The following is a 24,325-nucleotide window of genomic DNA, read 5'->3' as shown; positions in this document are numbered from 1 at the left end:
GAATCACAGCATGTTGAAAGTGACCTAGTTCACACTCTAATGTGAAAAGAAGAAAAGTGTTCATGGGTAGAAAATGTCTGAAACTTTACACAACAAAGAGTTCATCATGTTAACTTGGAGGATTAGAATAAATCAGGAAAGGAGGAAAGAAAAACTTGAGTGTAATTCAATTTCTCTATCATTTGTGTTTCTACACTGAGACTCTGAATACACTGGAAGTGCAATTTTTTTTAATGTGGCGGGATAAAGGTTTTCAAGTTTTCCTGATCCATCCATATTATTATCTCAGAATTGCTGGCAGTTCTTGCCATCTTAGGATCTACAACCATGTGAGTCAGTGGGCCATTCTGGACGGAGGAGATAATAGAGCAGAAGTGAAGTGAGAGGAAAGGAGAGACAAGATTTTCTCTTTTCTCTTCAAAGCGGAAAGGTCTTTGGAATGGGAACAACTCACAGCCAAACTTTGGGGAAAGGATGTGATGGAAAATGAGACAAACATCCTACCCCTGTGATGAGAAGGATTCCCTGGGCTGGATGGAGGGAGGTCACAGGTGGCTGGACAAGGAAACCAACTAGGGAGAAACACACACAAGTGCAGGGCAAACACCCTGAGGCCACTCAGCCTGACTCCATGCAAACATGTTTCCAGCAGCCAGCCCTTCACCTGTGGCTCCCCAGCAAGACAGGTACCTCGGGGGTGCCAACTCATTCTGAGTCCATTATGCCTGGCCATTCATAAACCGCTGTCTAACGTGTGAGGAATAAACTCTCAATGTTTATGAGCAAACTGGGGAAGGAGATTGAAAGGTTACTTAAACGGAAAAAAAAGAAGTTCAGCAAGGCAAGATGGTAGAGACACAAGAAAAAGACCTTAAAAGATAGAAAGGATTTGCCAAAGAAGAGAAAGAAAAAGAAATGATTCCGATTGGGTTAACCTGCAGCTAGGAAGTTAAGAAAGATTATTGATGGGTGAAGACTATGGAATAAAGTGAATAAAATTTATCCAAAATTGCTGAGAATATGGTAAGCAGCATGATTATCAAATTATGAATTGGCTGCAATGGCATTCTAGGGGGACACTAGGAAGGGGAAGCAAATGTTCCTGAGATGACAGTAGCAGGTGGAAAGTTGTTTCAGGGGAAGATCAGTCTTGCAGAGGGTGTATCAGAGGAGGGCAAGTGTGAGCAAGCAAGGAAATACTAAGTGTATACGGTTCCTTCACTGAGTGCACCCAGCCCCGCGGTCAGCCTTGAGAACAAGCAGGACTTCAGGTACTGGAGCTACATTTCAGTCATCAAGACTTGAGAAGACACCCTTAACTCAGGTCTTCTCTTCAAACTCCATCTTTCCTTCTTGACCTTCATTTGGCCTCTTCCCTTACCCTCCAGCTGTGGACTGAGGCCACAGAGCAAGATGGGTCACTAGTGTCCTCCATCCCCTGGCGACTGTGGTTCACATCACTGGAGTACCAAAGGCAATAAAGAAGTAACAGACACAAGAGTGTATGAAGAAGAAGAGATTCTGATAAGGCTTTCTGTGACAGTGTGGGCCAAGTCGGCTCTATATGGCTGGTATCACGTGAATTATGAGCAGCCTTAGGGGAGAAGTTCTCAGAAGGCAGAGCCTGGCTCTCGAGAGGCTCTGCGTGCTCACAGCCCACTCCAAGACCTCAGTTACAGCTTCGGCCCCCAATATCTCTCCCTCTGCCTGCTCACAGTTTTTGAAGTCTTCTTTCCTCCACATTTCTCTTGAGAGGTGGAGGAGGAAGATGAGCTTCAGGCCAGCTCAGACTCCCCTGGGATCCCAGCAGGATGCCTATCATTAACCTCCCACCTTCTAGGAAGCTCCTAAGATCTTCACATTTGGGGCAGTTCTCATTTCAGCTGTGCTTCAAATTGCTGGCTGGAGACGGCCTGTTGGAAGGTGGCTAAAAGCAAGTAGCAATCCTTCGGGCAGCCTGGCCCTTCTCGACTGTCAGACATCTTCAGGGATATTCTAGGAAATGTTGTTTGTTCTAGAGAAGGGAGGGAAACAATCCAATTGTCCAATAATGCTTGAATGGAAAATAAATGATGCTATATGCATGTGATCACATAATATCAAACAGTCAAAAATCAAAGGCCTAGATCTCTATGGATTCACGTGGATAAATCTTGAAAACATAATATTGATTGAAAGAAAATAAGATAAAGAACGTTAGATTGTGATAACAGGTATGTAAGTATTTAAATATTTAAATCAATTCAACATATTGCTTCTATATATAGAGATGCAAGAAAATAAACTTTATCCAAAGAACACACTATTTACATTTAATATGCTCATTTATCTAGGAGACCCAAAAGAACCCACAGATAAACTAGCAGGAACTAATAAGACGGTTCAACAAGGCACACACATACAAGATCAATAAATTTTAAAAATCAATCAGGCTCCTCTACACTGGCGATAACAAATTAGAAACTGTAAAAGAAAATAAGAAAAAAAGAAGATCTAAAAATTGTCACAAGAGCCATATAAATTATTTAGAGCTAAGCATACGTAGAAGGCAATATAACTAACAAACTGAGTACGAACAGTTAAACTCCGCCCAACCCAAGGTTAGGAAAAGACTGTTGTTACTTTATGAGAACAGACCCTCTTCTTAAGGAGCAGATCAGTAAGTGAGAGTGAATCAAAGAAACACAGCATTTGAAAAGTCAGCTAGTCCAAGCCTCTTGATCGCACATACAGAAGCTGAAGCCCAGATAGGTTGAGTTACTTGCTAAAGGGCCCAATGTCCTGACTCAAGGACTAGCATTTTTCACTCAGTCGCAAGACACAATCAACTGCAGTAACTTGGAAAGAGATGGGGAAAAAATGAAGAAATCAATTATATAGTTCCTCATCTTTAAGTACAGAAATAGCTGTGACAAAATTACACGTATTGAGGGAAAATTGAAGTGCAGAGTTTAAAATGTCAATAATCCACAGGGAAACTGGAGACCATTTAAAATATTCATATTAAATCTCTCTAGAAAAGACATTAAAAGATCTCCAATCAAAATGTGAATTTTATAATAGACATGGTATGATACAATTTATAATAGATATGGTATGAACCTTTCCCTTTCACGGGAAAGCTTCGGCTGGTAAAAAGGAATTGTTCTTGAAAATGGGGCCTGTGCTACTGCAGACACTGTGCTCACCCTAGGTCCATCGAATGCACTGATGTCAGCACTGAGGTCACAGAATTCCGCTGTGCGCCTGGCAACCTTGCAAACATAACAGCCCTGGTGAGCACTAGGCAGTACTGCTGGTTCACTAAGTGGTACAAGTTTTTCAGCCATTTAGGAGACTTGACTATTTTTGTTTGTATTGAATCATTTCAACGGATTGCCCAAGAGCCAAGAAGGGCCAACCTGTAGGGAAGAGGAGGAGTTGGACATCTCTTGAGGCATCTTCTAAGGGAGACTTCTAGTTGGTACGATGGAACGGCGACAAAAGAGGAAACATCTGGAAAATGAAGAGTCCCAGGAAACTGCCGAGAACGGAGGAGGTATGTGGGGTCAACTTGGCTGGGCACATGGGTTTCTGCCAAACTGAAGCTTCTCTAGGAAGCGGGGGACTGAGAACGTGTCACCTGTGAAGCAGGGAGTGAGAGACCTTGTCTCACTGATGCTGCCGTATCTATCTGGAGGGCCCCTGTGTTGTGAGACGGCACAGAACGGCCAGATGCCCCCTGGGAGATGGGAGGTCAGCTCCGCTGGTCTGAGGACTCTCTCCTGGGGCAGCCGGGCCTGGAGCTTTGTCGGACTCACAGCAGGCTGCATCCTGCTTGCACAGACCTAGAGGTGCAGCTTTTCTCAGTCCCCGATTTCTCTCTTATTCTCTTGGATCTTTCCCTGGGGTCATGAGGTGGGGGATGTGAAGGATGCAAGGATGCTGAGAGAGACCCATGAGTTATTTGGCCTCTTTTACCAAAGTGGAAAGGGAAGCCCCATGAGTTGAAGGCCCTGTTGAAAAATATCTTGACAAGTGGAATGCACTTTGAAAGAAGATTTTGTCTAGGGATGGTGTCATATTGAAAGCAAGGAGGATTTATTCCTTCAACAGGAAGAATTTCCCAAAGGAGATCAAGGGAAGGGAAGGGTTTTCCAGAGATTGAGACCACGTGAGCGGGGGTGAGAAATGGCCTCAGGGTCCTGCGGGGAGCTCTGAGAGCCACGGGCCACGTGGTGCCTGCGTGCATTAAATGTAGGCGAGTAGCTTGCCCTGGGAGAGGGGTGGTCACCCCAGAGCTCCAGCTAGAGGCCTCTGCCCCAGATTAGAGCCCAGTAGCTCCTACCAGGCCCAGGGCCCTGGAGACTGTAGGATGGGCCCTGGGAATGGAGCTCTAGACAGCAGGCAGATTTCCAGGCAGTGGCTGGGACAGGCTGGGGAAGGCAAAGACTGACCCTGACCATTCAGAATATTTTGCCCTATGTTCCTGTGTGTGTGTGTGTGTGAGTGTGTGTGTGTGTGTGTGTGTGTGTGTGGTAGTGCAGAGAAGAGCGAGATGAATGGGGGTAGAGTGCTTACCAGATATAAAGTCTGCGTGGTAAAGTTCTTGTCACCCTGCGTGGACCTGGCTGACACTCGGTGTACGTAAGAGTGTATACAGAATTCTTGTTAGGGGTGTTTTATGAGACAGTAACTCATACACCCATGTACACTCTGATACAGCAAAAATATCACACACCCCACATATAACTTCCTTAGTAAACCACACAGAGCACATGGAGGTATATACACGCATCCCTCCTGTACTACATTCTCATACAACCCACCTGTATCACAATCCTCTCCTCCAACACCAAACGCTGGAGATGAGATATGTATATAGACACACACACTATATATATAGGACACACACACACACACACACACACACACTATATACATGTATCTCCTCAACGCTTGCACAAACACAGCTAACTTCAGCCATCTCTAAATACCTCTATAAGAACCAGTCACGTGTCATCCACACCACACTTATAACACATTCTTGCGTAATGCCAGACCCGCTTTGTACAAACCACAGTAAACCACAGTCTCAGTAACCCATGTCAGGATTGCCAGAGAAAATATGGGCTATCCAGTTCAATTTGAATTCCAGATAAACAACAAGTAATTTTTCAGTATCCATATGTCCCACATATTGTATGGGCTATACTTACACTAAAACTAAGTCAGGCCAAATACTGCATGGGAATACTTACACTAAAAGATTATTCTGGGTTTATCTGAAACTGAAATTTAACTGGGTGCCTTGTATTCTTGTTCGCTAAGTCTGGCAACCCTTATATACTTACCACCAGCTGATGTATTATATATTTATTGTAGTTTTGTTTAGTGTGTGTCTTCCCCTACTAGAATGTGCAGCGTTACCAAAGACTACAACAATGGAAGAGTGCCGGATACACAGGAGTAGCTGCTTACTGAATCTTGGTGAATGAATGAATGAACACACACCATAAATACAAGCCACACCATGTAATGAGGAAACGTTACATGTCCCAAAATTCCTGACTTGTGAACAGAAACCATGCACACAAAGGCCACAGACACAGATAGACACGTCTGCACTGTGCTCCCCATGCCAACCCCACACTTACCACAGACTTAACTGATACACATCACTCACTCTTCCCACACACTCACAGTCACCACCGAGGCCTACATTACCAACTAGACAGTGAGAGAATAAGTATTGATTGGAATTAAATCCTGGAGGATCCACTGGGAACCACACTCTCAACTGTGTGTATTCACTGCACCTGACACGTGTCACACACTCAGTAAATATTTGTGGACAGAGGACTGATGAACCCACCCTGAGCCTTTCATTCCTCCCTCAGGAATCTCGAAGTCACAAGAGGATCCCCCTCGGCTTGGATCCACTGTGGTGGCCCAAGGCTGCAGCCCAGGGGCAGTGGAGGTCTCCTCTGCCTCTAAATACTTCTTCTGTACTTCTACTCTGCGCAAGCTCAGCTACGCTGGTAAGGGCGTGGGGCTCCTCAGGTGACGGGGTGCTTGGCTGTGAAGCAGGAGGCACACAGATCCCAGGGAGGCTGAGAGGAAATCCAGGGTCATCAGAGGTGATGAGGGCTCTGTGGAGGAGCCTGGGCAGGATGGCTGAGCTGTTCCAAAGGCGTGGATGCCAGCTGAGTCTGGGGGTGTGTGTGTGTGAATACTGCTACTACCATGGTGGGGAAGTCAAGGACCAGGGGCCGGAAAGGTCTGGGCTTGAGGTGGAAGGAAGAGGGACCAGATTAAGCATCTTCAGAGGAAAATGTAGGCTTTGTCTTTGCCTTTGCTTCCAGAGAAGGACAGAGTTCTGCATCATACACCTCCAGCCTGAGAGCAGGACCATCCAGCTCAGGTGCACACAGCTCACACATACACGCGCCCTCCAGGCACAGCCCTTCTCAGTGCACATCAACCCCAAGCACGTGCTCCACAGTACTCTCCTGCACCACAGCCCCATTCCACAAGGAATGCACCACCGATATTCCCAAACTCACACTCCTCATCGTACATGCATCCAGCCGCATCCCTCACATACTACAGCCCTCACCACCATACTCAACACCCCTGTATACAGACACCGCTCCAGTATACCCCCCCCACGCACATGAAAAGCCCACAGATGACACCACATACACCACTCCGTCCTACGGCCAACGGACACCAAGCTCACGACATTGCTATGTCGTGCCAATGTCCCTCTCTCGTCTACCACACCTGCTCCCTCAGCTTCCGGCATGGCCCATGCATGTTATTATGATTTTAATTTCCTTTTTCAGGAATCCGGAGATTTCATCGAGACACTGCCCAGCCTAGACCACCCCTAGCCCAGGATCAGGAAGGAGAGACCGCTTCCCCATCACACTGTGTCTCCTCCTCACCCTCTTCACCCTGTAAGAACTATCTGCACCCAGACAAAGAGGAAAGGGGCATGAAAATATACTACATGCAGGTACAAGTGAAAAAGGGTGTCGCTGTCTCCTGGAAGACAAAGAAACCCTTGGAGTTGCCTGAAAAGCAGCTGAGGATAGAAGAAGTGACCCTTCCTGAGGATGTGTGCGCAGTAGCCACTGACCCCTCTTCTGATGTGTCCACCGAAAGCCTCCTGTCTGACAGTGAGCCCACTGGGGAGGAGAAAGAGTATGAGGAAAGGGCAGAGACAGGCAGCCCATCAGGGCCACCTGCCGTCGAGGAGAGACCCAGCGCCAAGACAGCGGACTGGATGCTGACCATGGAGACCGGCTTCAGGTGCATGGCCTGCTGCCGGGTCTTCCCCACCTTGGAGATCCTCCAGCAGCACGTGAAGGGTGGCGTCCTGCAGGGCTTCAGCTGCCATGCCTTTCATCTCACCATGGCCCAGCGGATGGGCAATGTGGAATCCGAGAGCACCCCTGAGGAAGAGGACGAGGAGGAGGAGGAGGAGAACGAGGAGGAGGAGGAGGAGGAGGAGGAGGAAGAGAAGCAAGAAGAAAAGGAGAATGAGGGAGAGCAGCCCACGGGGGAAGGCCCCAGCCCAAAGAGACCCCACAGGCAGGGTCTTTTCTCTCCTTTGAGTTCCAAACAGCAACTGAGATTCATGGGACAGAAGATCCTGGAAGACGGTGTGGCCGTCCCTTGGAAGAGGTAAGGCTTGAGGCTGGCAGTCTTCTGAGCCTATGTCACGAGGGCCCAGAGGAGTCTAAGGGAAGGGGCCGCACACATGTGCTGGTTTACCTAATGGCTCTGCAGTTGCATCAAATGGGACACACCCAGCACTAACAAAGGCATTGACCTCTGTTGACGTAAACAAGAAGGTGGAGCCTTTTCCTAGGAGTTTTCTCAGGGTCTGCACGATGGACCTCAACTCTTAGAGGACGTACTGCCAGCAGCTCCTTCTCGGCAGAGAGAGCCAGGAGTGGTCTCAAGAGAGGACAGGGGCCCTTGCAGGACCAGAACTTTGAGGTCTGAGAGCCTTGGGCCTGAGCCGAGATCTCACCCTGACCACTGTATCTAGCCTTCTGTGACAAAGGGGAATATGAAAGAGAGTCACGTGGAAATGAGGTCCCCCGAGATATGGAAGTGTTCCAGGAACTTTGTTGCGTGGTAGTTGTTCTGGAGCCAAGCTCACTGTGGTGTGTGTGGCTCTGAGCATTAAGGCAATGCTGGAGGGTAACCCTGACCAGCAGAGCTTGGAGTGCTTCTTGTCTCTTCCTGTTCTACCTCAGTTGTTTTATCCCTTCCAGGGAGAAGAAAGGACCCTCGGGAGAGTAGCAGACAGAATGCCGTGGTCTGAAGGAGGATGAAGGGACCGGCACTCAGTCTAACATCATATGACAATAGAAGCGTCCTATGCAATAAAGGGCATTTTCCAAACCTTTCCTGGAGCTTTTATTTAAGGACATTTTTCTATCTATGCATCTATCTGTCATCTACATCTGTATCTTTCAAGGTTTGTGAACAAGCTTTCACATAAGCACTAGAGACGTCCGCCAGCATTTTCCAGAAGAGGCCTGCAAATTGCTGGCGACTCCTCACAAATAGGGAACGGCCACAACCCCTGCCACACAGACTATGCACGTGGCCCTCCTGAAGTACTCCCACTCTCTCTCTGAATTTCCCAACGTCTGAGATGAGGGTGCTGGCTGGAGGCAATGATCACGTGCAGGCTGAATCTTCTCCAGATTCTGATTCTCTTCCTGGGCATATCGTCCTCAAGCACAGTCTCCATGTCCCTGGCCACACTGATCTCTCTCCTTCAGTCCTTCCCTCCCTCCCTCTCCTGCCTCCCAGTGCAGAGAATACTTTTTTGCATTTGAGACGACATTTATTTTTGGTTCACAGAATTCTCACCTGTTCTACTGTGGCCTCCGTTGTGAACATTCCAAAGCTGAGACTTTTCTGTTTTTCTCCCTCATTTCTGCTGAGTCTTTACCTTCCTAATGCAGTGAACTCACAGTGCCTAGCTGACTGGATGGGGAAAAAAATCCAGGGAGCAAAGAGAAATAATAAAAGAATATATCAGTTAATTTTTCATAGTGTTATCCAACTACATATTTTTAAAATTTTGGAATAATATTAGGAATCTTCTCTTTATAAAAAACTGAATTATCGGGCTTCCCTGGTGGAGCAGTGGTTAAGAATATGCCTGCGAATGCAGGGGTCATGGGTTCGAGCCCTGGTCTGGGAAGATCCCACGTGCCACGGAGTAACTAAGCCCGCGCGCCACAACTACTGAGCCCGCACTCTAGAGCCCGTGTGCCACATCAACCTAGCCCACGTGCCACAACTACGGAAGCCTGCGTGCCTAGAGCCCATGCTCCGCAACAAGAGAAGCCACTGCAATGAGAAGCCCGTGCACCACAGCCAAGAGGAGCCCCCGCTCACTGCAACTAGGGAACGCCCGCTAGGAGCAACAAAGACCCAAAGCAGCCCCAAATAAATTAATTAATTTTAAAAAATTGAATTAGTTTCAAGGGTACAATGTATAAAAGTACAATAAAAGCCCCCCTTCATAACCCCCCAACCCCACTCTCAAGATGGAATAGATATGCTGTGATACAATTTATAGTCGTAGTACTACTCCTCCTCCCACCACATCCGAAATCCTCTGAGCCAGGTGCAGCAGCTTCCTTTCACGATGCTAGGACCTGCCACAAGACACATGATAATCCCTGTGGACATTTCAAGGAGCAGCACCAAGGGAACTGTACCGGGGAAATGCCACTGACAGCTCAGAATATCCATGGCATTTCTAGAGCCTCGGCACTGCTCTCGCTCTGGGAATGAAGGTCCAAAAAGCACATCGGAGAATGTTCATAGTTGTAAACAAGATCCACCTTTGAAACACAATCTACATAGAACCACATATACAAGCCTGCACAATGGATGAAGCCAACGTCTCCTCCATGATTGACCTTCTGACCACCTTATTGTCTCCTCAACCATAAAAGGTCAACTTCAGACTCACGACCTTGCCTTGTCACCAGAAACCTCCAAGCTTGGATCAGTCTTTGTAAGAGCAGATATTTGCTCTCTGAACTATTAGAGACTTGTCACATACACAGAAGTAAAACAGGATTGTTTCTATCTACCTGGGGACCTGGAGTCTTTCACATTGCTCCTATTAAAACTCTCAGAGCACCAAAACTTTACCTACAAAGGGTTCAAGCTATGACACTCCCAATTTTCACAAACCTCCTCATCTCTTGTGAGTCACCTGCAGCCAATTCTAGGAATTGGAAACATGGTTGTGAGGATGAAACTGACTTTGGGGCTCCCCTTGGATATGGTCTTCCAGACTTACCAAAAGGCCATTAAGAGGACGGTTTACCCCACCTCAGGGAAACCCGAGGCAGTACTTGCAGTCAAGGGCTGGCCATGGCTTCTGAGCTACATCCAAAAAGAATTTCATACTGTACCTGGATCTGCTGATGCCATTTCTGACTGTCCGAGAGCCAGCATGTACCGTTCCTGAACTGCCTTCATTGTGGATCATCAGTAAGGCTGTCACCTTTACTAAATAAAAATACAGGATACCCAGTTAAACTTGAATTTCCCATGAATAATAAGTCATCACTTTTAGTATAAGTAGATCCTATGTACTATTTGGGGCATACTTACCTTAAAAATGTACTCGTTGTTTTTCTGACATTCATATTTAACTGAAGAGCCTATATTTTATCTGTCAACCCTACTCAGCAGAAATGATGGAGGCTTATAGAGATCCAAGAGATGCCTCAGAGCATCCTCAGCTTTTATTTCTATGTCCTGGACAGTGAGCCCGAGCTTCCCACTCCCATTAATTGGCTATAATGGAGTATAGTCTCCATTTTAGAGGGTTTGCTACTTGTCATTGTTATTATCTTCCTCTCACAGCAGTGAGAGGCCCGCACATTGCAAAACAAACAAACAAACAAACAAACAAAAAGGAATAAGCTTGAATAATTCCTCCAAATCTCAGTGGTTTAAAACAACAAAGGTTCATTTCCCACTCGTTGTACATGCCCATCATGGGCTGCCTAGGAGTTCTGCTCTTCGTTTTCCTTATTCCTGCCCCCTGCTTGACAAAGCCACCTCTCTCAGTCATCTTTGTAGAGAGAAAGAATTCTGGAGCCTCACACTGGCAGTGTGAGTTCTCGCCCAAAAGTAACACACATCACTTCCACCCAAAATTGTTGACCACAATCTTATTTTTAGGGAAACCACTGCCCAAAACTGCCTGCCCTGACCAGGCCCGACAGTAACCACTTTCATGAGTTATCTTAAAACAGGAGGTCCTGGTAAGGAACGCGGAACTAACCAACTACCACCAACCGGAAGAATTAGGGAAAGGTCAAAAGGAGAGAGGAGACTCCTGTCCATATGTCCTACCAACCTCCCAGAATCCTTCTCTCTGGAACCTATCTTAGCTGAGCAATGTGTGCACCACCAGAAAGGATCCTGAGTCAGAATGACTGGCCGGAGACAACCCAGAAACTAACCCCATCACCATAAAACCTGAGACTGCGAGCCACATGGCAGAGCAGTTCTCCTGGGTTCCCTTCCCCTCCTGCTCTGCACCCGGACACCCCTTCCCAATAAAGTCTGTTGATTTGTCAGCACGTGTGTCTCCTCAGAAAATTCTTTTCTGAGTGGTAGGCAAGAGCCCACTCTTGGGCCCTGGAAGAGGTCCCTCTTCCTACAACATTATCATGTGTCTCTCCATTTTCTAAACTCCTTAGGCAAAAGTAATTGTGAACAATACTACTGAATAGTACAGAAACCATACAGAAAAATTCTAATCCCTCCCTGTTAAATAGGAGACTTGACAAAACCACCAAGCTATGCATTCACAAAACTGGGTCTAGAACTCACATCTCTTAGGTCATGATTCAGAACCTTTTCCCACTATGCTATATGTTAGGATTTTTACACCAAGACAATGTAGTTGGGTTAATAATGCCTTTCATTTTTTGTTTTTGTTTTTTTTTTTCATAAATGGATTCAGGAGGGAGGCTTTGGAAGCCCCTAAAACACTTGCCTTAAACTGAAAAGCAACTGGAAAATAATCCCACTGCCTTTTGAAATGTTTGACCTAGTAAAGATTAGATGTCTGCGAGGCTTTTATGTTCTGAATATAAGGAATAAAAAGGAAACAATCTTCCTAAGACTTTAGGAAACAGGCGGAAAAACTCTTGACTCCCACTCTGCTATTTTGATTAGCTCGTTGACACTTCAGTTCTTTGACTAATAGCAGTGGCAACAGCTGGAGTTTAGCCAAGATATAAGTATATATAATAGGGTGGCGGCCCCTGCAGAACCACATACCACTGTAAATGCTTTAGCTCAATCCTACTTGCTCATAGGTCTGTGCAAAGTAACAAATGGTTCTGAAACATTTATTCCAAATAGCTTTCTTATTATTACTTTAAAGATAACTTGGCTGCCAAATACTTGCTCCCTGGTGAAAAAGAATGCATATATGGGAGGAGGATTTATGTATCAAGATATGCTGCTTATTTCCCTCCTGCTGATACAATGCACATCTAATGAATTAGAGGTAATCTTCCTCTCTTCCCCAAATTGTAGATAAATGAGTATGTCGTTTCTCCCTCCCTTCAATTCATCCTGGTCATAGTTATTTTCTTTAAGAATATTATTCCCCTGCTTAAATCTTAAATGGCTTCCCAATGCGAGAAGAATAAAACCGAAAAGAGTCAACCGAACGTTCAAAGCCCCGTAGGGTTGAAGACCCTGCCGAGTTTTCCAGACTAAGTGTAACACTCACCTTCCCGCCTCCACTCAACTAGGCCAGACTTCCCTCCCTCCATCAGAGGACAGGCGCTTGCTCAACTCATTTCTTTCAAGAGTATAATTTTTCAAAGTACAAATTGTTTTTAAGTTCAATTAAAATCCCACTTTCTACAGGAAGCCCTTCCAGATATCCCAGTGAGAATGGACCACACATTTTCCCAGCATGTTAGTTGTACCTCTGTGATAACTCTTTTCACATCCTTCAATCGGGCAGACTCTTAATGAATGCGTCTGATTTCCCCCACAACATAGAGTAGGAGCCCTTGGCAAGTAAGAGGCCATGATTCCTTATCTCTGGATTTTCCACATCTCCTTGCACTGAGTATGATCCCTAGCAGGACCCTGTGGGCTCCTGGGCACAAAGCCTGTATCGGTGTCCCCCATTTCTTGATTACAGGAAATGGCTTCATTCAGCCTCCATGACCTTCCCTGAGTTCCAAGGAGCAGGTTCAAACAGTTGCTAATTAGAGAAGGGAGGGGATGCGAGACAAGGGAGGAATAGTCAAAAGAAACACTAGTGCAGCCTTCGGGCAGGGTCTTGGTTCCCCCTTAAGGGATACACATAACAATATCTTTGAGCTGTTTTGCAGATACTGAAACCCCCACTAGGTGGGAGAAGTTAATGGTGTGCTACCCACAAACACGCAGACCCCAGAACCAGTTGGAACCATAAGGTTGATGATGCTGACACCCACTTACCTCACCACCAACCAATCAGAGAAATGTCCATGAGCTGATCATGCTCTCCTCTTTGAACGATTACTATAAAACTCCTCACTACCCTCTCCAGGTCAGGGACACAGAGTTTTGAGGGCAATCGCCTGCTCTAGCCCCCTTTGCCTGGCAAAGCAATAAAGCTATTCTTTTCTACTTCACCCACAACTCTGTCTTGAGATTTAATTCAGTGTCAGGGTACAGAGGCCGGATTCGGCTTCAAGTATGAGCTCCCCTACTTGCTCCTCTATCCCGCAAAAAAAAAAACAAAAGCTTAAATAAATTACCAAAGTACTGGATCTTCTTCCTCCCTAGGCAAAACAATGTCCTGACCAGTGGCCTCTCTTCCTTTTCCCCATACCAGCACAGGAATGCCATCTCTGCATTTATGCTTGCCTGTCACCATGTTCATGTAACTGAACAGAAGTGACAGCTCTCGGGCTTCCCTGGTGGTGCAGTGGTTGGGAGTCCGCCTGCCAATGCAGGGGACACGGGTTCGTGCCCCGGTCCGGGAGCATCCCGCATGCTGCGGAGCTGCTGGGCCCGTGAGCCATGGCCACTGGGCCTGCACGTCCGGAGCCTGTGCTCCGCAACGGGAGAGGCCACAACAGTGAGAGGCCCACATACCGCAAAAAAAAAAAAAAAAAAAAAAAAAATACTATACACCATGCCCAAATGAAATGCAGTGATGATGAAACATATGAAAATCAATCATTGTAATACAGCAAAATTAACAGAAGGAAAGACAAAACCACGTGATTATATCAACTGATGTAGAAAAAACATTTGACAAAAGTCTAATACCCTTTCCTGATAAAAACACAGCGAACTATTAATAGAAGGAAAGTACTTCAACATAATAAAAGCCATATATGAAAAACCAACAGCTAACATCATACTCGGCAGTGAAAGACTTAAAGCTTTTCCTCTAAGACCAGGAAGACGGAAAAGATACCCACTCTCATCACTACTATTCAACATAGTACTAAATGTCCTAGCCAGAGAAATCAGACACACAAAAAAATAAAATAAAAGGCATCCAAATTTGAAAGGAAGAAGTAAAATGATCTCTGTTTACAGATGACATATTAGGCACAAAAATTCCTAAAGATTACACACACACACACACACACAAACAAACCTGCTGAACCCAAGAAATAATTTTAGCAAAGTTGCAGAATACAAAATTAACAAACACAATGCAGTTGCATTTTTATACATTAACAATGATCAATCTGAAAGAGAATTAAGAAAATAATCTCACAGCAGCATCAAGAAGGAGAAAATGCTTAGGTATAAAATTAGCCAAGAAGGTGAAGAACTTGTACATTGAAAACTACAACACACTGCTTAAAGATATCAAGGAAGATTGTATTTGTATATAAATGGAAAGACATCCCATGCTCAAGGATTGGAATATCGTTAAAATGGCCACGCTACCCAAAGAAATCTACAAATTGAATGCAATTCCGATCAAAATCCCAGTAGCAGAAAAATATCTTATGATTCTTATGGAGCCTCAAGTAGCCATAACAATCTTGTAAAAGAACAAAGTTAGAAGCCTCACACTTCCTGATTTCACAACACAGTACAAAGCAACAGCAATCAAAGTGGTATGGTACTTGTAGAAAAACATTTAGACCAGTTTAACAGAGTAGAGAGCCTAGAAATTAACCCTTGCTTATATGGCCAAACGATATTTGACAAAGGTGCCAAAAATACACAATGGGGAAAACACAATCTCTTAAACAAATGATATTGGAAAACTGGATATCTACTTGCAAAAGAATAAATTAAAGAACGAAGTACAGGGGTTCCCTGTGGTGCAGTGGTTGAGAGTCCACCTGCCGATGCAGGGGACATGGGTTCGTTCCCCTGGTCCGGGACGATCCCACATGCCACGGAGCGGCTAGGCCCGTGAGCCATGGCCGCTGAGCCTGCGCGTGCGGAGCCTGTGCTCCACAACAGGACAGGCCACAACAATGAGAGGCCTGCGTACCGCAAAAAAAAAAAAAAAAAAAAGAAAGAAAGAAAGAAGTACAGGACCAAAACTATAAAACTCCTAGAAGCAAGCATAGGGTAAAAATTTTAGGACATTACATTTGGCAATAATTTCTGGGATACGATACTAAAAGCACATACAACAATGCAAAAGTAGACAAATAGGACTACATCAAATTTTAAAACTTCCATGCAGGTAAGGAAACAATCAACAGAATGACAAGGCAACCTATTGGAATGGGAAAAATATTTGAAAATCTTATGTCTAATGTGGGATTAATATCCAAAATATCTGAGGAACTTCCACAACTCAACAAAAAAACCCACAAATAACTGATTTTTTAAGTGCAAAGAACTTGAACAGACAAGTCTCCAGTGAAGATATACAAATGGCCAACAAGCACATGAAAAGATGCTCAACATCACTAAACTTAAGAGAAATGCAAATCAAGGCCACAATGAGACATTATCTCACACCCACTGGGATGGCCACTGTCAAAAGAACAGAAATAACAAGTGTTGGAGAGGACACGGAGAGGTTAGAACCCTGTGCCCTCTTGCTGGGAATGAGAAATGGTGCAGCCACTAGAGAAAATAGTACAGAAGTTCCTCAAAAAATTAAAAATAAAATTACCATATGATCCAGCAATCCCACTTCTGGGTTTATATGCAAAATAATTCAAAGCAGGATCTCAGAAATAAATCTGCACACTCTGCAACATTATTCACAATAGTCAGGAGGTGGAAGCAAACAAAATATTCCTTCACAGATGAATGGACATACAAACAATGAAATATTATACAGCCTTAAAAAAAAAGAAGGGAATCCTGTCAAATGCTACAACATGGATGAATCCTGAGGACATGATGCTAAGCAAAATAAGCCAGTCACAAAAGGACAAATACTGTATGATTCCTCTCATATGAAGTATGTAGAGTACTCAAAATCATAGAAACAGAAAGTAGAAAAGTGGTTGCCAAGGAAGGGCTGGAAGAAGGAGGGTGGGGGAATTAGTGTTTAATGGGTATCGAGTTTCAGTTCTGCAAGATGAAAAAGTTCTAGAAGTCTGTTGCACAACAATGTGAATACACTTAAAACACTAAACTGTATGCTTAAAATGACTTAGATGATAATCACTGTCATGTGTTTTTAGTACAATTTTTTAAATATATACTGACGTCTGAGTGCTAACCACAGAGAATATCATTTAATTTGTCTGGGATGCAGACTGGACACTGGGATTTTATTTTATTTTTTTTAATTTTTTTTTGCGGTACGCGGGCCTCTCGCTGTTGTGGCCTCTCCCGTTGCGGAGCACAGGCTCCAGAGGCACAGGCTCAGCGGCCATGGCTCACGGGCCCAGCCACTCCATGGCATGTGGGATCTTCCCGGACCGGGGCACGAACCCGTGTCCCTTGCATCGGCAGGCAGACTCTCAACCACTGCGCCACCAAGGAAGCCTGACACTGGGAGTTTTTAAAGGCCTCCTGTAATTCATCAGTGCCATACAGGACCATGGGCCTAGTGTCACATGTTATGATTTTTCCAAGACAGGCTAAAATCAAGATTTTTATCTTTATTTGTAATGTTTATATAAACACTGCTGTTTTTTTTTTTTTAATGCTGGCAACTAATTTTTTAAATTCTGTGCAAACCAAACACACCACTCTTGCTGCCTCTTGGGCTACCGATCTCCAAGTTCCTTTCTAGCTTACAATGTCTGTGGATCAAAATTAAGTTTCCTGTGTCTCAGTAGGTGGCCTCCTTACCAGGGGACTCTCCTCTGGCTTTTGAATCTTCCTATGTGAAATACTCATCAATAAAATGGGTCACTATGCACAGTGGGGTGTCCCAAGAAGTGTATCATGTATCATGGTTACAAGTCCTTGGCATGTGTGGGTTATCGTTTTGGTCAGTAAAGTCGATTGGAGGTTTCTGAACAACAATTTCAGGCAGAGAAACCTGGTTGTTTTGAGGGGGTGGGGGGATGTTTGTTTATTTGATTTCCAGTTTGAGAGAACCCTGTAGTTTAAGCTGAATAGTACATGGATTCCTAAATACACTTACCATACAAAAGTTGAATTGCTTTCATGTAAGTAGGACTGGAGAAGTGGGAAGTGAATGACTGTAATTCATCTCCTGCCTTATCAACAGGCTTTTCTGTCCTGAGCAAACTCGGCTCCACAGAGCCTCCATCCAGGTTCAAAGGGAAAGGTTCAAGGGCTGGAGGAGGGAAAGCAGTGAGCTGAACATCTTCATTCCCTGCTCCTGAGTAACCACTGCTCTTACCCACTGTACTGAGCTTCTACTTAAGCTTTTGTTAGAAAAGGGGTTCAAGTGCTTTAAAGAAAGAAGTTAAAAAAACCCTGACCTAGATGAGGCTATCTAGAATACTCATTAATTTTTCAGATAACACTAATAGAAAAGTAACTGCACAAATAGAAAATACAAGCACCAATGAACAGTGAATACATGGATGGAAAAGAAAGTGGAATTCTGAGGCTATCCAACAAACCAAATCATACGTTATTGTTTATAACACAACTTCAACCTAGAGAAAGCCTAAGTAAAAGCATGGGGATGTAAGGTCCCTTGCAGCCTGCCCACTCACCTTCCGCGTGGAGCAACACTCCAGGCTAGATTTTAGTGTCTGTGAGAGTGAAAAGCATGCTTAGCAGTGAGGTTAAGTAAAGGTCTATAACATGAATCTTGAGGAAAGAGTAAAATAACCAAGATTATTCTTTCAAGATAAAAACACTATAAAAGATTGAATCTAAAAAGACAAAGGCTGCAGAAGCAGCCAAAGAAAAAAATAGGTGAATTGGACTATATCAAAATTTAAAACTTTTATGCATCCAACTTTTGTACTATCAACAAAGTGAAAAGGCAGCTCTTGGAATGAAACAAAATATTTGCAAATTATATGTCTGACAAAGGGTTAATATCAAGAATATAAACAGAACTCCTACAACTCAACAACAAAACAAACAAACAACTCAATTTAAAAATGGGCAAAGGACTTGAATAGGAATTTCTTCAAAGAAAATATACAAATATCTAATAAGCGCATGAAGAGATGGCTTTACATCTCTAATATTAGGGAAATACAAATCAAAACCACAGTGAGACACCACTTCCCATTCGTCAGAATGGTTATTATCCAAAAAACAGAAAATAACTATTGGTGAAGATGCGGAGAAATCGGAACTCTTGTGCGCTGCTGGTGGGAATATAAAACAGTGCAACACTGTGGAAAGTAGTATGGCAGTTCCTCAAAAAATTAAAAATAGGATTACTATCTGATCCAACAATTCCACTTTTGGACATATACCCAAAAGAATTGAAAGCAAGGATGTGAAAAGATATTTGCCCACCCACATTCACAGCAGTAGTATTCACAATAGCCAAAAGGAGGAAACAACCCAATTGTGCATCAACGCACGCATGGATAAAGAAAATGTGGTGTACACCTAGCGTGAAGTATTATGCAACCTTAAAAAGGAAAGAAATTCTGACACATGCTACAACGTGGATGAACCTTGAAGATAGTATGTGAAGTGAAATAAGCCAGTCACAAAAGGACAAATACTGTATATTACCTCACCTATATACGATACCTAGAATAGTCAAATTCATAGAGACAGAAAGTAGAATGATAGTTGCCAGGGGCTGGGGGAAGGGAGGAAAGAGGAGTTATTGTTTAATGAGTACCGGGTTCCCATCTTACGAGATGAAAAAAGTCCTCGAAGTGGACAGTAGTGATGGTTGCACAACAGTGTGAATGCCACTGAAGTGTATACCTTTTTATAAAATGGTTAAAATGGTAAATTACATGTTATGTATATTTTACCACAATGTTTTCAAACATTTTTTAAAAACAAAGACTATAAAATCATGAAAGCATGTTAGCCCACATGCCAAGTGAGTTTCATGAGATGCCAGCCACACGGACTTAACGTATTTCTTCTTTACAATATCATCCCACTTCATTTGATAGACATGAGAACCTGTGATCCACCAGGGTGAACTCTGAGTGCACCTGCAATGGCAGGACTGGTCATAGGGACTGTGACTTAGGAAGGAAATCAATGGAAACATTAAAGAAAGCTTAGAAGGGCTGGTTGAACACAATGAGGTGAGCAGGAATACTGAAAACATTTCAGCCCAAAGGGATTTTAGTGAACCTGATGATTCTCGAACATTACTGGCAAGGCTACTTATAACAGACATCAAACTACTTATTATAACAGGGGAGATAAAAGTCAACTGGTACAGTTTGTGAGAATGAAGTCTTTAGACTACTAACAGGACAAAAGTGTAGACAGTAGGGATTGTTTATCAGACACTAAATGTAATACAGAGAGAAACTAAAGGATCTCATTCCAAAAACACATAAACTTGCCTCATGGATGCTGAAACAATCTTGCGGTTGGAGACAGCAATGATTTCACACATTTTACAATATTAGAAGGTCTGGCCCCCCTTCCTCTGGAAAAGTGAAGATGCTGATTTTTTTTTTCATCCTCTCTGCTTCAGATGGATCTGAGAAACTCAGACGTGTTTGGCATGACGTGTACCACCATTAAATATGCTTCAAGGAGTTACAATATCAACGGATAATGAATAACGTAAAATTAACCATGAATAAAAGACAGACCAAATTTGATACTTCCACGAATTGAGAACTAAGAGCAAATTCACAGCAAGTAAGAGAAAACTCCAACAAAGGAACCTGGAAAAAGCTCCAAAAGATTGAGTTATAACGTAAAAAAGAATTTTCAAGAAAACGTGTCAATTAAGCTTTTGGCAAGATTTAAGAGCAGAGGCAAAGCTCTCAAGTTCATGGTGGTGTTAGAGGATCCAATCCCCCTGCTGTGCCTGAGGTAGGCAGTGAAGGAAGAAGATAAAGACATGATGCTTCGTGGGAGCAGGAAGATACACAAAGAGCTGCCAATGAGCTCCATCAGCAAGTGGCCCCCCAGCCCACTGGCAGCACAATGGGAACCAGACACCTGTGCACAATGCCTGAAGCACACACCAGAAGGATGCTCTGCGTCCAGAGACATGCCAAGCTTCAGCGGCAAAGACCTCTCCAGGTGGGAAAAATGTAATTGACCTATGTGCTTTTCTTCTTTTTATTCCTCTTTTTATTGATGTCAGGTCACTGAATATTCATATCATAAAAGCTATGTTCCATTTCATAGAGATAGCCATTTCAGGGTTTGGGATTTAGACAAATGATCTACTTCACAACAACCATCCATAAGACCCACATCACTTTACTTCTCAGTATTCAACCTTCCTAAATCCTCCCAGATGGCTACATTTTACCAAAAGACGTCTCTCCATTCACAGGAGCAGGGCTTCATGGGGGAGCAATTGCTCACACTTTCTGTGACTCGCCAACCACGTTTCTTGTGAGTAAAGGTCACCACGGCTTAATAACACTTTCTGTGTAGAATACGGAGAGGAACACAATTGCATTTTATAATCAGATCTACGTTTGTCCTTGTGACATAGCAACAGAGGAGAATAAAACATTCACTGACTGTCAAGCCTCGAAAGATGACTTTAAATCACCCAGCTTTATGTTTCAGTGGCCTTTTTTATTGAAACATAATCAACTCATATTTGATGAAACAGACACAAGACTATGGGAAGAACAACGATTCCAAATGTGGAGAAGGTCTGGACTTCTTACTGTTTGTTATTTCAGTAATTTAAGCATTTTGGGATTCAGGTCTATGAAACTCCTTTCTAACCCAAGTCAAGGACTTGGTCTCTCTCCAAAGTTTTTTAAAGAAAACACGGATTGAAAGTCAATGCACATCAGTCATGTGGGGGAAAGGCGGCTTTTGTAGTGAGATATGGATCTGAATCTCAGCCTTATCACTTATTAGTTACATGACCTGACATTCGTGTCGTTACCTCTCTGAGCCTCAATTTTCTGTCTGTAACATGGTGCTGATAATGCTTACTTCTGCTGCTTGCTGAGGATATTAAATGGGGTAATGAATCAACATTACCTGGCACAGAGCCAGGGACATGGTCAATGTTTTAAAAATTGAAGGTAAAAAGAGGTTAGGACATTTCTGGCTTCTATATGTGCTGAGGAGAAGGAAGAAGGTGGGGAGAGAAGGAAAGAAAAGAAGGAGTATCACAGCACAATGCACTGATACCCCTAAGATACGTCACTATCCTAACATCCTTTCTAACAGAAACACAGAATAGAATCGAAGACCCATCTTATGCAGCCAACTCATAAAGCAGGTATAGGACTCCCACCATAACATCAGGAGTCCAACGGGTTCCACTGTAATTAACTTGGATTTGTACTCAGACCATTCAGATGTGAGGATAAAATCATTTCTTAAATAAACTAAAGGGAACTTAAAGGTATCCCTCTACCCCCAGTCTCTACTGCAAGGGCTAAAGAATTTCCATATTCGTCTCCCTTTCCCACTCACTTCAGACATGCCATGTCCCACCAAGATGCAGTTATCCTACTTCCCTCTCTTCCGTCTCTGTTTGGGTGAAAAAAATCATCCATTCCTGTATTGGTTCAGTCTTTTGGACCATTTCTAACCGATTTTCTTCATATCTCATCACAGAATGATAACTTTAGGCAAGGCTTGAAGAGTAAACTGCAGCCAGCTAGCAAATTCAAAACAAGCCCAAGGTCAGCAGCACACCAGTGAGACCAGGGTTCATTACTTAAACGTTAGAATCATTTCACATGAAAATGAAAAGGGGGGTTAATCAGTTAATGAATCTGGCACGGCAGCATCCAGAGCGGCAGGGGAGGACAAAACACTGAATGAGTTCAGAAACCAAGGAGACATTATAAACAAAGAGGGCCATTGCCTACATGTCCCTGCTTCTCTCCTTAAGATCTGAATGTCCTTTGAATCCTAACATTTAAGAGTGCAACCCTTTCCAGCTCTGGGAGGCTTGAATGCCTCTAGTGAAATGCCAGCGTTAATGAGAGTCTAATATACCTTTCCACCTGCAGCACCTGTGCAGACAAATTGTACCAGGCTTCAGACAAGCTGAAAAGCCTCCGTGTGCTGTAGATGGAACAGCTGGTAGAGTCAGTGTTCATTTGCTGAATGGTTCCTCTAGTCCCAGCTTGAGCTGGATAGGAAACTCTACAAAGGTAGCTAACTCGGAGCTTCCACGCAAGAAACATCTGTCAACTCAACAACTTTGTGTGAGACGCCTGCCTTCTCGGCTGTGGCGAATGACGACAAAGACTGCCACCAGATAGACTGACAATGGTAGTCAACACGTCCTTTCTGAAGTGACACAGCAAGACTCCATCGACACTAGCTCCAGTTTTGAAACAACATCTGGCACAGAACCAGGGTCATTTACCCACCCCCCTCCTTGGAATAAAATGAACACTTGGTTATTCACAATGCATTTGGTCCCCTTCCATTGAGAGGTATTTTAGCTACCTATTTGTTCTATCTATTGAGTTTATTCTGCATCATTGTATCTACTCTACAAAGCCTGTAAGCATTATTATCAAAAAGAAAGATGAAAAACACCTTTTCAGGAACAGAGTGGTAGAAACCTTCAAACCACCCAACTAACTTCAAAGCATTATCTAACTCCCAGAATTACCCCAGTGGGTACAAGCACATACTATGGAGAGAGTGTATTTTTCAATAAAATATTCCCTTTGTGGGCTGAAACATGCCCTATCTTCTTATGAAATTATTAGTTCGTTATTAAAATTCTTCAATTGAACTATTTCTTGAGATCTGTTCCTCTGCTGACTCATACCCGCTATCACTGATCCTAATCCCACCCTGTACCAGAGATTCTCAGTAAAAGGAAACGAGAAGATTGTACATACACAAAGCCTACGTTCACACCTTCTCTCCAAAACTAATACACCAATAAAGCCAATAAACCAGTTGAAAATCAACAAAGAGAAAAAGAGATCCTTCCATGCTCCATGCCCACCTGATCTCACATTGTCCTACTTCTACTCTCAGCTTTGTCTTCCATTTCTAGATCTTTTCCTACCTTTTGGGAAAATCTGAACTTATCTTCTGAATGAGAAAACTAAATGCCTTTAGTGAATACTCACCCCTACATCTTCCTTCACTACACAAACTTCATCATGCATTTTCAAGGCAAGCACCTTATCTGAGCTCCCCCTGACTCTCCACAATGAGGGAAGGGGACTGTCCAAAATTTCCCATCAGAATGAAGTTGGATGCAAACAAAGAGCCATCCGAACAATAGGTTGTTCTGAATTTCACTCTTTGAGGAAAAGCATTTCTTTAAATGATGGTCCTTTAAAATGTTAATCTATTGCCAATGTGCTTCAGCATTACTTTAGGGAAAATCAAATGACACTCTGTTTCCTATAGACACTTTACAGTCTACAAGCTGAGGTGATTAACGCTTGATATTCAGTACAACATGGTGGCCCAAAAGCTAATAAGAAGCTTATTATGAATGACTTCACAGCCTAAGACAGTAGCCTAAAATTCCTTCCCATTACTGGTTCTGTCCTCCAAGTCTAATGAGTATTCCTGCACATAACTTTACACTTTGATTTTTTATCATTACCAAGCCATCAGACATGGATTAGGAGCAAAGTCAAAGTAATAGGAAGTTATATCCCAATATTATTTTTGAGCAACTAACAGTTCTCACTTGAATGAAATGAATTTTATTTTACACCAAACTCAATGATATAGCTGTCGTCTGGAACTTCAGTGCTATACTCTACTTCCTGGAAGTTTAGCTCATTGGATTCCTGGATTTCAGCAC

General features: G+C 43.6%; 1 long non-coding RNA gene across 1 annotated transcript in view; it reads right to left on the bottom strand.

Annotated features, from left to right (window-relative positions):
* Positions 1-8,931: 8,931 nt before the first annotated feature.
* LOC309797488 overlaps positions 8,932-24,325 on the bottom strand; it is a 64,058-nt gene continuing 48,664 nt past the window's right edge. Inside the window, exon 3 of the long non-coding RNA XR_014292660.1 lies at positions 8,932-8,994. This is a non-coding gene — a long non-coding RNA (uncharacterized lncRNA). The remainder of the gene's footprint in view (positions 8,995-24,325) is intronic.

Source organism: Mesoplodon mirus (genome assembly GCF_964341445.2).
Source record: "Mesoplodon mirus genome assembly, contig: HAP1_SCAFFOLD_619, whole genome shotgun sequence".
Classification (NCBI taxonomy): domain Eukaryota; kingdom Metazoa; phylum Chordata; class Mammalia; order Artiodactyla; family Ziphiidae; genus Mesoplodon; species Mesoplodon mirus.
This window is presented reverse-complemented; position numbering and strand designations above follow the sequence as displayed.